At 43.7% G+C, this 12,929-nt stretch overlaps 1 long non-coding RNA gene across 1 annotated transcript; it reads left to right on the top strand.

Moving 5' to 3' along the window:
• The first annotated feature begins 381 nt into the window (after positions 1–381).
• Positions 382–4,894, top strand: LOC309339401. The gene is made up of 3 exons (XR_014155305.1): positions 382–534; positions 2,525–2,565; positions 4,691–4,894. It is a non-coding gene; the product is annotated as an uncharacterized lncRNA (long non-coding RNA).
• The last annotated feature ends 8,035 nt before the right edge of the window (positions 4,895–12,929 follow it).

The following is a 12,929-nucleotide window of genomic DNA, read 5'->3' as shown; positions in this document are numbered from 1 at the left end:
CTGGCCTCTGAGAAAGTTGTGTTTCAGGTCTACCCTTTTGTATTTTCTCAATGAATAGCCAACTATAGGTAGCCTTGACTTTCAGATTGTGTTTTCCAACCCATACCTGAAACCTTCAATTGTTTCCCTAGCTCCCTTCACCTCCTGCAGATCTTGTGCCAGGGATATACTTCAGGGTTGTCACACTTTTCTCTAACTCCCCCATCAAAAGGGATGTTACAATATTGAGCTACTTTGCAATGCAGGTGTGTAACCCATGCTGCCTCAACTACCTCTCTTATAATATGGCTGTAATAATGGTGGACATGGTCTCCATTGGCAATGTTTACAAATAAGGCTGCCTCAGCCCCTGGCAACCACCACCCCTGGCCAGCCCCCAGAGGCACTATTCACCTGGGGAGCTTGTAGCCAGGGTTGCTGCAACAAACAGCCACACAAGCCTTTGGGAGGCAGAGACGCAAGAGGGCATCAGAGGAGCGAGGGAAGGAAAGAGGGACAGAGGCTACTGTGCTGGTCCTGTGGGCTACCCAAGATGTGAGGTTGAAGTCCGGTCCGTGATCAAAGGTGCAACATGGAGGCAGTCTGTAGTAGCTGAAGCTGGGTGCAGGACAGGAAATCAGGTGAAGTCAGGAACAGACTTGCAAGCAGGGAGCCAGGGTGGCTCAGGAGCTCAGGCAGGAAAGCTGGACAGGGTTCAGGCAGGAACTAGCAACCAACAATGTTGCTCCCGCAACTTGGGGCTGGGGCTGGCTGGCTTTTATCTGCCCCGAGGCATTGGGCGGCCCCGATCCTCTGGTGACTCATCTCTCCTGGCCTGGAGGCGAGCACTCCTCCCTCCGCCTCTCTGCCCTGAGTCTCTGCAGGTCAGGAGAGGCTAAAGGGTTACTGGACCCAGAAGCAACCTCAGCTTCCTCTGACGGGTCTGAGAGTGGGGCACCTGCAGGCAATGGGTCCTCCACTGCCTCAGGAGCCAGAGCAGACTCAGCTGGTGCCTGCACCCGAGGATCCAGCACAGGTGAGGACCCTTCAGGCTCATGCCCAGCCCCGGCTCAGCTGGTTCTGGAGGCAGGGAATCCTGTGCAGCCTGGGATCCCTCAGGTTCAGCATCCAAGTCCGAATCCCAGGCCATCACAGCTACTGTTGCTTGCGGCATGCCACGGCACACTGGTTGGAAACCACTGATGTAAAAAATAAAATCATACCAAACAGAAATAATTTTGTCCTTACTTATTTGACTTCTAGAGGCTCTCAGGTTATATGCCATTTTTTTCCCCTAGTAGGGCTGATTCCTGTACATTTGTGAACCAGTAAGAAATATCTGCTCTAGCTAGAACCTTCCAAAATGGGGCTATTGTGGCTCTGGCTGCAGTAAGCATATGGATAATTGAGACTTTACAACATAATCCTTTATCACTCTTTTCAAAGATGTTTAGATGAGCCAGTTTGGGCAAAGTCAGATGAGCCACTGCAATTTGGACTTGCTCTAATCTCTTTAAACACAGAGAGCCAGAACCTTTGTACTTTTCCACAATCCCACCAGAGATGTCTACAAGTACCCACCAGCTGGTATCTCGTGCAACAGCATGGTGATAGTGTAGAATTTATATAGGATAACATCATGGTGCTAATAGCACTTACGTAGCATTTTAACTGTTGCCTCTTTTTCTCTAGCTGAGATGGACCTAAATGGGGGTTTCTTCCACCTTGTCTGGCATTCCCGTTCCTCCAGTTTCAAACCCAAATTCTTGCTGCCACATTATTTTAGGGCCTTCTGTACCATTCATTTATTTTCTGTTTTTGCATGAAATCTGGGAATTGGTGGGTTATGGCCCTTTTTGGGGGTTGGGGAAACGCCCTCTCCCAGCAGATGCCCATGTCCAACAAAAATGTTTGTTTTGTTCTAATCAAATGTTGCTTTTGAGCCATAGTAAGTGGTTGCAGTCGCCCCATGAAGCCACCCAATCAAGCTTTCCTCATCTGACTTTGCCCAAATAGTGCCAGCTGAAAGAGTGGGTAAGGGCAAGCATTTCTGCTACTGAGCACTTGCCTTTTCTACACTTGTTTTCATAGAGTGTGAAAGAGATAGGCAAAGCACAGCTACTATTTAGGATTCCCCCAAAACCTCAGAACTGCAGTGCTGTCCACAGAGAGCAGGTGCACGCCCATAAGACTTGGGAGAAAGAACAATTTATGTCTTATCTTGGGCCATACGGTTTAGAAGCAATTGATATCAACGTTGTTGAGAATACTGGCCTGTGAAAAAGACCAGGCAGGAAGCCTGTGGAAAACCATGAACCGACCTTCTAATTGGCAGTCCTGAAATCTGTTCCTCAATGGGCAATTCCATTGTATCAACACTGTAAAAACTTGAAATAGTTCCATTTCAATCACTGCTGGGAATGAAGATTCATTTTGCTCTTATAACCTGCCTTTCTTTCTGGGTTTGAAAAGACTGAACTGGTCCTTTATAAACCTCCTCTCCAAAATGTAAGGGGCTAATTGTTTTAAATGATCTTTATTGTAGGCATCATCTGGAAAAGATCTTGTGAATTTTGAACACATGCTGTAAGTGAACCTTAGATATATGTGCTTTGGCAGTTCCACAGAACTCCTCCACAGAAAATTAAATTGATTCTTTGCACATGGAAGATCCACATGCCTCACCCTCTCTCTCTCAAGTCAAACTGCACCCTAAGCCTTTACAGGGAGGTAGTTTTATTGGACAAAGACTATATCCACTTGTTATCAGTGGTTATACTGCTTTGGGTAGCTCTGATTGTTGAGTAATTTAGGAATCAGCTGCTCTCATGCAAAACTTATGTATGTTAAATCATTCAACTGCACTCATGTACAGTGCTACCTCGGGTTACAGATGCTTCAGGTTACAGACTCCGCTAACCCAGAAATAGTACCTTGGGTTAAGAACTGTGCTTCAGGATGAGAACAGAAATCGCGCCGTGGTGGTGGTGTGGAAGCGGTGCAGTGGTGGCGGGAGGCCCCATTAGCTAAAGTGGTACCTCAGGTTAAGAACAGTTTCAGGTTAAGAACGGACATCCAGAATAAATTAAGTTCTTAACCCGAGGTACCACTGTATTCACATGCATGACTTAATGAAGCAATTGCAGACCCAATGTGGGGTATACAGTCTGCAATGTAGGACCTAGCATTAACATGGATTGCCCTAGGAAGATGGTATCTGTCTTTTCTCTCTATGAGCTTATAAGGTGCTGAAGTGGCTCAAAGAGAATATGGGAAGTAGCTTTATAAAAGGGATAAATAAATGAACTTCCTCTGTTCCATCCTGCCCCCCTTTGTGGGTTCCATCCACCCTGCATTCTGCTTCTCTTTCTCTATGAGTAAGAGAATGTCCCAAAGCAAAGCACATGCACACTAGATTGCACCTTTCCATTCATATGTATCTCTCCCCACTCCAGATTGCCAAGGCACATGCCGTGCACATTGATAATATGCAGGAAAAGAAAAGAAGGAAAGAAAAAGAGCAGTCTTGATGTGATTGGGGGAAACGCAGCCTTGATTTGATTCCACCCAAACTCTGAGGTGTTTTACTGAAGCACCTTGCATGCATTGATGAAACACCTCAAATAGCAACTTTGATGAGATGGTCACAAGGTTGTGTTAAGATTATTTGGCGTCTGGGATTTCATCAATGCACACAAGTACATATGTGTACTCATAAAACACAGAGTAAAAAATAATCTTGATTCAATCATATTAACATCTATTCCAGTCTTGGAGCACTGAAAGATCTCAGGAGTCCTTGCATTTAGTTTCTTTGGAATAAAGGAATAAAAAGATGGATTACATTTTCTGTGATATAAGGTTTATTTATACATTAGCAGGGAGTGTCTAGTACTGCCTGGATATTTTTAGAAACCAAAAATTATTGAGATTTTTGAATGGGTTGTGAGTTTGGACCTGTCATGGCCAAAATAAGGTGAAGTCAATCCAATGTCACGTTTTGGTCCACCAGCTTAATTCAAAATGGCGCATACAAACATAAATGGAACTTTTGTGTCATGTTTGGTGACAATATCTCAAGAGGCAGCCATACTCACGTAAAAAAAATGGGCAAAGTCACACCAAATCGATATTTTGGTCTGCCATCTTGATTAAAAATGGTGCTTGGTGTCCAAATGGTGACAAAGCCTACTACCTTGCCCCAGGAACCCTTGTGGCAGCCGGAGACAACTTCCAGCTCAGTTTCAATCCTATAACAATCTGTAAAGGTAAAAGGTAGAGGACCCCTGGACAGTTAAGTCCAGTCAAAGGCTACTATGGGGTGTGGCGTTCATCTTGCTTCAGGTCGAGGAAGACAGTGTTTGTCCACAGACAGCTTTCCAGGTCATGTGGCCAACAGGACTAAACCGCTTCTGATGCAACAGAACACCGTGATGGAGCCCCTGGAAATGCAATATGTATGACCACACCTAGGTTTGCCATATGTCCGGAATTTCCCAGACATAGCTGGTATCTGGCTGTTGAAAACAGTGTCTGGGCGGAAATCTCTGCTATGTCCGGGAAAACCTATGTCAGAAGTGATTTTTGGTGAATTTCCTCAACAACTTTGGGCAACATTGAAAAAAGGTCAACATCTTGTGTGTTTGGATTTTAGCTTTATGAAATATGGCAACCTCCACCAATACTTCTTTTTCCTTTTCCTTTTTTGCAGTGCTTTGTCAGTGTAGACATGCACATTGGAAGACATGCATGAACCAAAGGAATTGAAAACTGCACATGAAACATGCTGCATATGAAATAATACTGTATACCTCAAGAAATAGCTGTGCCTTGCTAGTCAACTGTCGCTATTCATAAGATGTAACACTAGCCAGCCATTAGGGATGGATGAACAACCCTTGCTTGCCTCAGAAAACATCTGGGTTTTATGTCTGTTCCTTGTAACAACTTGCAAAGTCTTGAGGAGTTGTGTCACTGCTTGCAATGATCACAAAATGGAGATAGGAACACCCACCCCACCCCCCACTCCCTCAGAAGCAATACTCCTGTGCCGGGGCCACCAGGTGGCGCATTGGAAGATGGCTGACAATAACATCTCTCCGACCCACACGAGGTAATTAAGAGGCTGCTATGGGAAGTATGCAGTCTCCCCCCCCCCCAAGGATATGGAGGGGGGACTGCCTTGCCAGCGGTGGTCACAATGCACCCCCAGATTCGAGAGAAGGGGGTGCGCCGGTCACTTGGCTCAGCCCTCGGTGTGGTCGGCTCTTCCCGGACGCCGTCTCCAATCTGTGCGTGCTGGTTTGCTTTAACATGAAAATATAATTGGAAATATATAATTGGAAGATGTTAAAGCACATACGTCAAGCAAAGGTCGGGAGATAAGACTGCTGATTAATGGATCTCTGGGATTGGAGCGGCGGGCAAAGAGATGAAGCGCCATTAAGAGATGGGTATGTCTGGAGCTAAGAAGGTGGGGTGGAGGGAAAAACTTTTCTTTCTTTGTCTTATATGAGCATAAATAACTCTCCACCCCAAAGAAAAAAGAACCGCCGTATTTTACTATACAAGCAGGATCTAAAAACTGTGTGGGATGAATTAATGATGAATGAAGAGAGGATTGGTAAAGATCGGAGAATGGAAAAATTTCATGACGCAGTTTTAAAATGGCGTCTCGCAAGACAGGCTTGTTTAAGAAAGACGGGGGGAGGAGAACCAGGACTATTTGAAAGTGAACGATGTTTGGAATTTGATCTTTAACCTGGCAGAGCCCTCTAGGAGATATTTTACAAGCCTGGGAAAACTAAAGGGCAGACTGAAGATAAATTTTCGAAGGAGGAGTGGAATGGTGGCTGTCCCTATGAGATATGACTTGTGGAGTGCGTAAAACCCACGCAGACGATGTTTGTTCTTAACCTGCCTGTGAAGATTATCAGAGATTGCAAAGAAAGGAATATATGACAACAACAAGAAGATGAAGAAAGTAAAAAAGAGACTATCTGGATAGAACTGTTTAATTAAAGCAGTAATAGAAGTGATGTTTGGATTCTCGTCCGGAGCTTGATGTATGGGTACCCCCAACAAAATTGAAAAATTTGGCTGTATAATTTGGAATTAATGTGATATGAAATAATGTGATATGATTGGCCTGTTAATAAAAATTATGGTGTGTGTGTGTTGTTTTTTTTAAAAAAAGCAATACTCCTGTGCCAGTGATCTTGTCTCTGAAGGCAACAAGATCAATATTATTTTTTTAAAAAAATAATTTATTTACTTATTATCATGCATTGGTGCACAGCAAAGGTAGCAGTAAAAACTATGCAGGCAAAGTACTTATATTCACAGTACAAGTGCCTAAAGCTGAAACAAGCAGAGACATGTCTGCATCTAACACTAATCAAAGGGAGAGAGGAAGGGAGAAGCAGAAAATACTACATGCTCCTTCCTTTCCAGGAGAGGAGAGGAGAGGAGAGGAGAGGAAATGACATCACACAGGGCCCTCTCTACCAACTGTATTTCTATGGTCTAAGTACCTGCCTGTCAGCAATACAGCTCTGTGGAATTAGCACCTTCTTGTGTCAACTAGCAAGATTCTGCCTTTGTTAGGTTTGGCTGCTAATCTCCCACAGTATGAAGAAGCACTGGACTCTCTTTCCCCATCCCTGACATTAAAGCATCCTGACTTGCCTCTAATCAGAAGAAGAGATTCACCTTGTGTCTTCCCAGTGAACTTGATTACTCAACCTTGGGAACTGTACTTGTCAGCAGAATCCATATATATATATATATATATATATATATATATATATAGCATTTTATTGAAACCCCAGAGCCTTGTTTAGTGCCCGGAGTTGCCTCTTAGACATATATGTGGAAGTTCAGTGGCTTGTATCTTATTATCTGCCTCAGGCAGACTCATTGCCCAGTTCCCAGTCTGGACAGTGGTTTTGTACATCTTCCAGAGTACAACTTTTGTTTCCTTTTGGAATTGCAAGTTTTGCAGAAGTTTGAATCACTTCTTTCCTGGTTCGTTTGGCTGCCGAATATGTTTTGGGAAATAAGTCCTGAAATGCTGCTGAACATATAAGTCTCTTTTCCTCTTTGTCAAATAACCTTTGAAATTCTTTAATGTTAAGATAGGAAACCTGTGGTTTTACGGATGCTGTTGTTATTACGATATACATTTAGGACTCACCTTACTTTTGTGATTGTAATTTTGTGATTTCTTTCATAATGTGCCTTAATGTAACTCGCCCGGGGACCTTAGGAGTGAAGGGTGAGTAATTTATTTATTATTACTGTTGTTGTTGCCAGTGGTTAGAGATGATGGAAGCTGTGCTGCAGCACATCTGGAGAATGGCAGGTTCTCACTTCTGCTTCAATGGACATATGCAGGACAACCTTTACTCAGATAAGTTAGTTCCACTAAGTTGAATTGGACTTACTCCCTAGTACAGGCATAGGCCTAAACCAAAATACTAGGGCAAACATAGGCGAACTCGGCCCTCCAGATATTTTGGGACTACAACTCCCATCATCCCTAGCTAACAGGACCAGTGGTCAGGGATGATGGGAATTGTAGTCCCAAAACATCTGGAGGACCGAGTTTGCCTATGCCTGCCCTAGTATTTTGGTTTAGGTTTGCATTCAATCTCTCACAAGTTCTCTTCAATTTCATTTTTTTAAAAGCATGAAGTGAAGGCACATGATGCAGCAGGATTGCTGAAACTAAACACGTCTAGAGACTTTCAGGGTCTGCCTCAATGGAAAACTACCTGGAAACACTTCAGCTCTGTGGGGGGAAAATGTGGGATATGAATGAAATAATTAAACACATTTCTATCCAAAACTGAGCATGAAACTACATGACCTGATTCCTTAATAATATACCACTACATCAGATTCAGTCTCTTCCTCTGAATGATTCAGCCCGTGGTAGAAGATTGCATAGGCATTCACCCAGCCAATATCTGCTGTAATCGTTAGAGTGACTAATTATTACGACATCTCCCTTCCAAGGTCAAAATCAGGATCCTGTCCTGAGAGGTTCTGGATCAATATCTATGAAGACTGTAGCTTAATCTGTTATATTTGGACTAGATGATTAAAGAAAAACACTTCAGCAGCACCCAATTTTGTTGTTAGAAAATATTCCACAAAAACGTTGCTGGCCATTCTGCATGCGCGTACTACTGATTGTGGTGCAGTCCTTTCCGCTTGTAATAAAAGTCAGTGCAGCTGTTTCAGGGGCAGCTGTATAAATGCAACTAAATCACAAGAAAAACTATTTATTCATTAAAATATGGCTGGGGGCAAAAGAAGGCTGAAGTTATTAAAGCAGGACTAAAAGCTAGTTCCAATAAAACTCAGAGAAGTTAAAGATTAAGAGCGGATACCTTGAGTATATTAGTGGTATGAACTTCTAATATCGGAACAGAAAGCCCAACCCCACAGACCCCCTTGTTTTGGGTAAGGAAGAGAGAGAAAGGCATTTACAACTTAAAATTCATTAAAAGTATGTTGCTGTGCATGCATGTGACCTTGGCGATTTTAGATTGTCAAGTGGTATACCTTCTGGTTTCAGAAAAGGAAAGTGAAATCAAACCACAGTGGCGCAGAGGAGAAGAAATGCTCACTAGACCCCTGGAGTCAATGGCTAAACTCTCGCTCCCTTCAAGGGAACTAGAATGTGCTCATTGCACATTCTTTAGTTGTCGTTGGGGGGCGGGAGGGAGGACGGCCGACAGTGACAACCTTGTGAAAAGCTTCAACCGGCACCCTTTATCAAGTCCCACTCTTTCCACTAGAGGGATTATAGAATTATAGAACTCTTTAGAAAATACATCAGGAGTTGGCCGGGGCAAACTTTTATCAGCGTTCGGCCATTGTTACTTGTATTTGTGTAGCCTTATGGTAGCAAGAGGTCACATTTCCATAAAGATAAATTCCTTATTAGACTCAACTGTGATCTGAGGTCATTGCATATCTGTGCCAGGACAGACTTAAAAGTGATGGCGAATAGGAAGTTTTTTGTGCTGCATTGTCCTGGTTTACTGAGTCTGGAGCCAGACAGCATTTGGACCAATATCAGCATGGACTAAAGCCGGCATATCTTTCTATTTGCTCATCACGCAACAATGAGTAAATAAACACTGTCCGCCATTGCAGACTGAGCTGTCAGTCCAATTAGGCGTGAGAGTGTCCCAGCTCACCCTGTTCCCTATATCTTTACCTACTGCTTCCCCTGCTCAGATGCCTGGGGGGTGATTTCAGGCAGACACAGCTGTATTCAGGCACAGTTACATGGCTGGAAGGGGTCAGGTCTGCTGTGTCAACACTAATCCTTCCTGTCTATTATCAGCCAGTTGGGCATTTGATTCGTGTCAAGTTTCTGTGTCCACTGGAAGCCGAATATCACAGTCGTAAGATAACTTTTTGCCCTGCTTTCCTCCAATCACAGAAAGGCTTCTGTGTTTTCCTTTACTCAGTTGCCCAATCCAGTAAACGGAGGTTGAGGTCAGTGGCTGCTGATATGTGTGTGTTCTTTGAGTGTTGCTATTTTTTCCATGCATGCAAATTTTGCAAGACTTAAAACAGCTCTTTTAAGGACAGTCAGCCACAAGCTATGGATTGGATGTCCATAATACAACAGCATTTTGCTTGATGTTTGGCTGTCCAGCTTGGAAGCATACTCACCGGAGTATGTTTAATGCTGTGTGGCACCAGAGACAGAGGTTTCTGTCTCTTGCTAAATAAAAGCGATCCTTCCTAAATGAAGATTTTTCACATCCCTATCTGTGCTGCAAAGTATGAACGCCTGCTCAAGATTTCTCTCTATTACGTGATCATCTGAAACCACCACAGTCTTGGGCCTTCAAAACATACTGAATGCCAGTGTAAAAGCATCTTTCTGTCCATGGAAGATACCAGGAGCTGCAAGGAGGCAGGTCGTCTTCTGTGCTGTTGTGAGATGAGATTTTTCCATGCCAGGTAGCACTGAGTTTCTTGGGATTTATTAGTGTGGTACACAGTCTAGACAGGCAAGGAGAGCTGGCTACTCAGTTGTAAGTTATTGACCCGACAGTAATTATGAGTACAGTCATACCTTGGTTTTCAAAAGCTTAGTTCTCGAACGTTTTGGCTCCCGAACACCGCAAACCCAGAAGTGACTGTTCTGGTTTACAAATTATTTTGGAAGCCAAACGTCCAACAGTGCTTCCGTGGCTTCCGATTGGGCCTAAGCACACATTCATATTGTATAAAGGTGCAAAGCCCTTCTCTCGCACCCTGTGAAACATAAATGCTCTGAGTTTTTTAAAAATTATTTTGGAAGCCGAACGTCCAACAGTGCTTCCGTGGCTTCCGATTGGGCCTAAGCACACATTCATATTGTATAAAGGTGCAAAGCCCTTCTCTCGCACCCTGTGAAACATAAATGCTCTGAGTTTTTTAAAAACTGGGCAATGGCGCACTGCCCGCCCATAACTCCCGAGCCTCCCCCGATCTCCTGCCCCCTTTCCCCTTTGTTTTGATTGATCGGGGGGGAGGGCTTGTGAGTCGTGGACGGGTGGCCGTTGCCCAGTTTTTTAAAAACTCTGCACATTTATGTTTCACAGGGTGCGAAAGAAGGGCTTTGCCCATTGCCTGGCAGAGAAACCACACACCTAGCGCCCCTCCTGGGCAATGGCCGCCCGTCTGTGACTCCAGAGCCTCCCCTGATCTGTCAAAAGAAAGGGAGAAGGGGGCAGAAGATCTGTACCCCTGGATGCCCTTGGTTCCCCTTGGCATTGGCGGCAGCAGGCAGCTAGCAGCTCCTGAAGCCAGCCAGAGTCAACTGCGCTACCAGGCTGGCTCTTGGTTTTTGGAAGCACCTTATGGCCACATTTACTTTGGCTTCAGTGTAGTTCCATGAAAACAAATTATTGCTTTAAAATCCCTTGAGTATCTAATAAACCAGATTGTGCTTTATAATTGATGGTGTATTGTTATCAACAATCTCTTTGCTGTCAGATTTGGGCCACAAACCTAGGCATACATATTTTAGACTAGCTCCTCTTGCCATCAGTGAAACACGCATGTTGAGATGGGCCAATCTATAATTAGCCAGTATGCTCCAGAAAATAAATAACTGGTCTAGATTGGCTGAGCTGAAGTCTCCACCATGCCACTGGCCTATTGTGTGGTCCGGAAACCCCATTTTCCCAATTGTAAAATGGAAATTTTAGCAATTAACTAAAAGAATTATTCTGTGGGGGTGAAACGTTGTGCATGTACATAAAACTATGCATGAATGATAAACTATAGGAATAATTATAGTTTATTTAACCATATCTGCCCACTTACTTGCTTGAGCTATAGATTTTTCTCATGATAATCCAAAAACCACGTTCTTAATAACCCTGATTTGTTTTGGCCACAACACTCCCAGGCTCTTCCAAGAACAAACACCTGGGGAATAAAGAAGGAATAAAATCTATTATGTTAAGAAAATCATTCTGGCCTGAGTCATGCTATCAGTCAAAGTCCCAACGCTGGAATGATGTAACCCAAATCAACAGAAATGAATATCAAAATTCATTATATATAGTTTTTTCACAGTGTATGTATTCATATTCTCAACAGAGTGGTAGTCCAATTCCTGTGTGGATTGGAGCAGATTTTGGCATCCAAAAGGTTAGCATTGAAAATATCCATATCTAAACATGTATAATATAAAGAAAATAGAGAATAACTTCTAAAATATACATGGGAATTTGTTTTCACTGATGAAAAAGATAGTAATAGCAATGATAAACTTTGTTAAAACCATACTAAAAATGCTTCTTTCCTACAGCCTCATCAACTTGTATATAGTATACTAGCAGGGCTTTTTGTCAGCGGGAACTCACCAGAACTCAGTTCCAGCACCTCTCAGGTGGACACCATTGCCATTGTGAATTCCGGCACTTTCCCCCCTAGAAAAATAGCACTGTCTACTAGTATATGACATTGGGATTGATTATTTCCTCTGGGGTGAAGACAGTTGAATCAGGGCTTTATTCAGTATAAGCTTACTGAAAAATTGGTTTGGAAGCGAAAGTGACCATTGGACAAAATACGTTGGGGAGAGGGTAAGAAGAAAGCAAAAAAATCCAGTTTCCCATCAATATGATATTGGAATGTGAAGGGGGTAACATTTTAGTTTACCTTTAGTTTTGATTTTGGTTTTAGGAATGTTCCATTTTTGTTTTAGTTTTTCATGGCTCTTTGTGAGAATATTGACAACACTTCTCAAGTTGGCACTTTGATGCTTTCTCTCATTCTCAGCAGCGACAGTCTTCAATGGCTCCCATTCATCACAGGAATGACTGACAGGCGACAGGCAGACACAACAGAGAGACACGCTCCCAATGACAGCCAAGAGAAGAAGTTAGAGGGCAGTCTGACAATGCCCACACATCATTGGGGGCTGGTTGGCTGGGTGAGGAGAAATAAGATTCGCATCTGAGGGGATGGGAGAGTAAGGAGGAGTAACGCCTACCTGGTCCAGGGTACAAGAGGGCACCATTCCCATGAAAGGACTTGGAACTGGCACCCATGCCCTCTCTTTCAGTTGGACATCCTTCTTCAGGTGGTCCACATCAGCAGGAGGTCATAATGGCCAGTCTCACTCTTTCAAGTGGTCGGTAGCAGCCTGTGGTTGCGATAGCCAATCTCTTCAGACAGGCACTGTCACCATGAGGTCACAATGGCTACTTTCTCTTTGCTTGAGACAACCAGCATGAGCTCACAATGCCAGTCTCTATCTCAGTGACACAGAGCAACATCACACGTGGACCAAATCTGCCTCCTCCATCTCTCTGTCTCCGTCCCTCCCTCCCTCCCTCTCTCCAAGTAGCCCAAACCAGGAACTTGTGAGCTTCCATGAGGAGCTGGTTCAGAACTTGTGAACCAGGAACCAGGAACTTTCT

This window comes from Podarcis erhardii (genome assembly GCF_964252035.2).
Source record: "Podarcis erhardii genome assembly, chromosome: 3".
NCBI classification, from domain to species: domain Eukaryota; kingdom Metazoa; phylum Chordata; class Lepidosauria; order Squamata; family Lacertidae; genus Podarcis; species Podarcis erhardii.
Note: the sequence above shows the minus strand (reverse complement) of the source record. Positions and strands in the feature narration are given on the sequence as shown.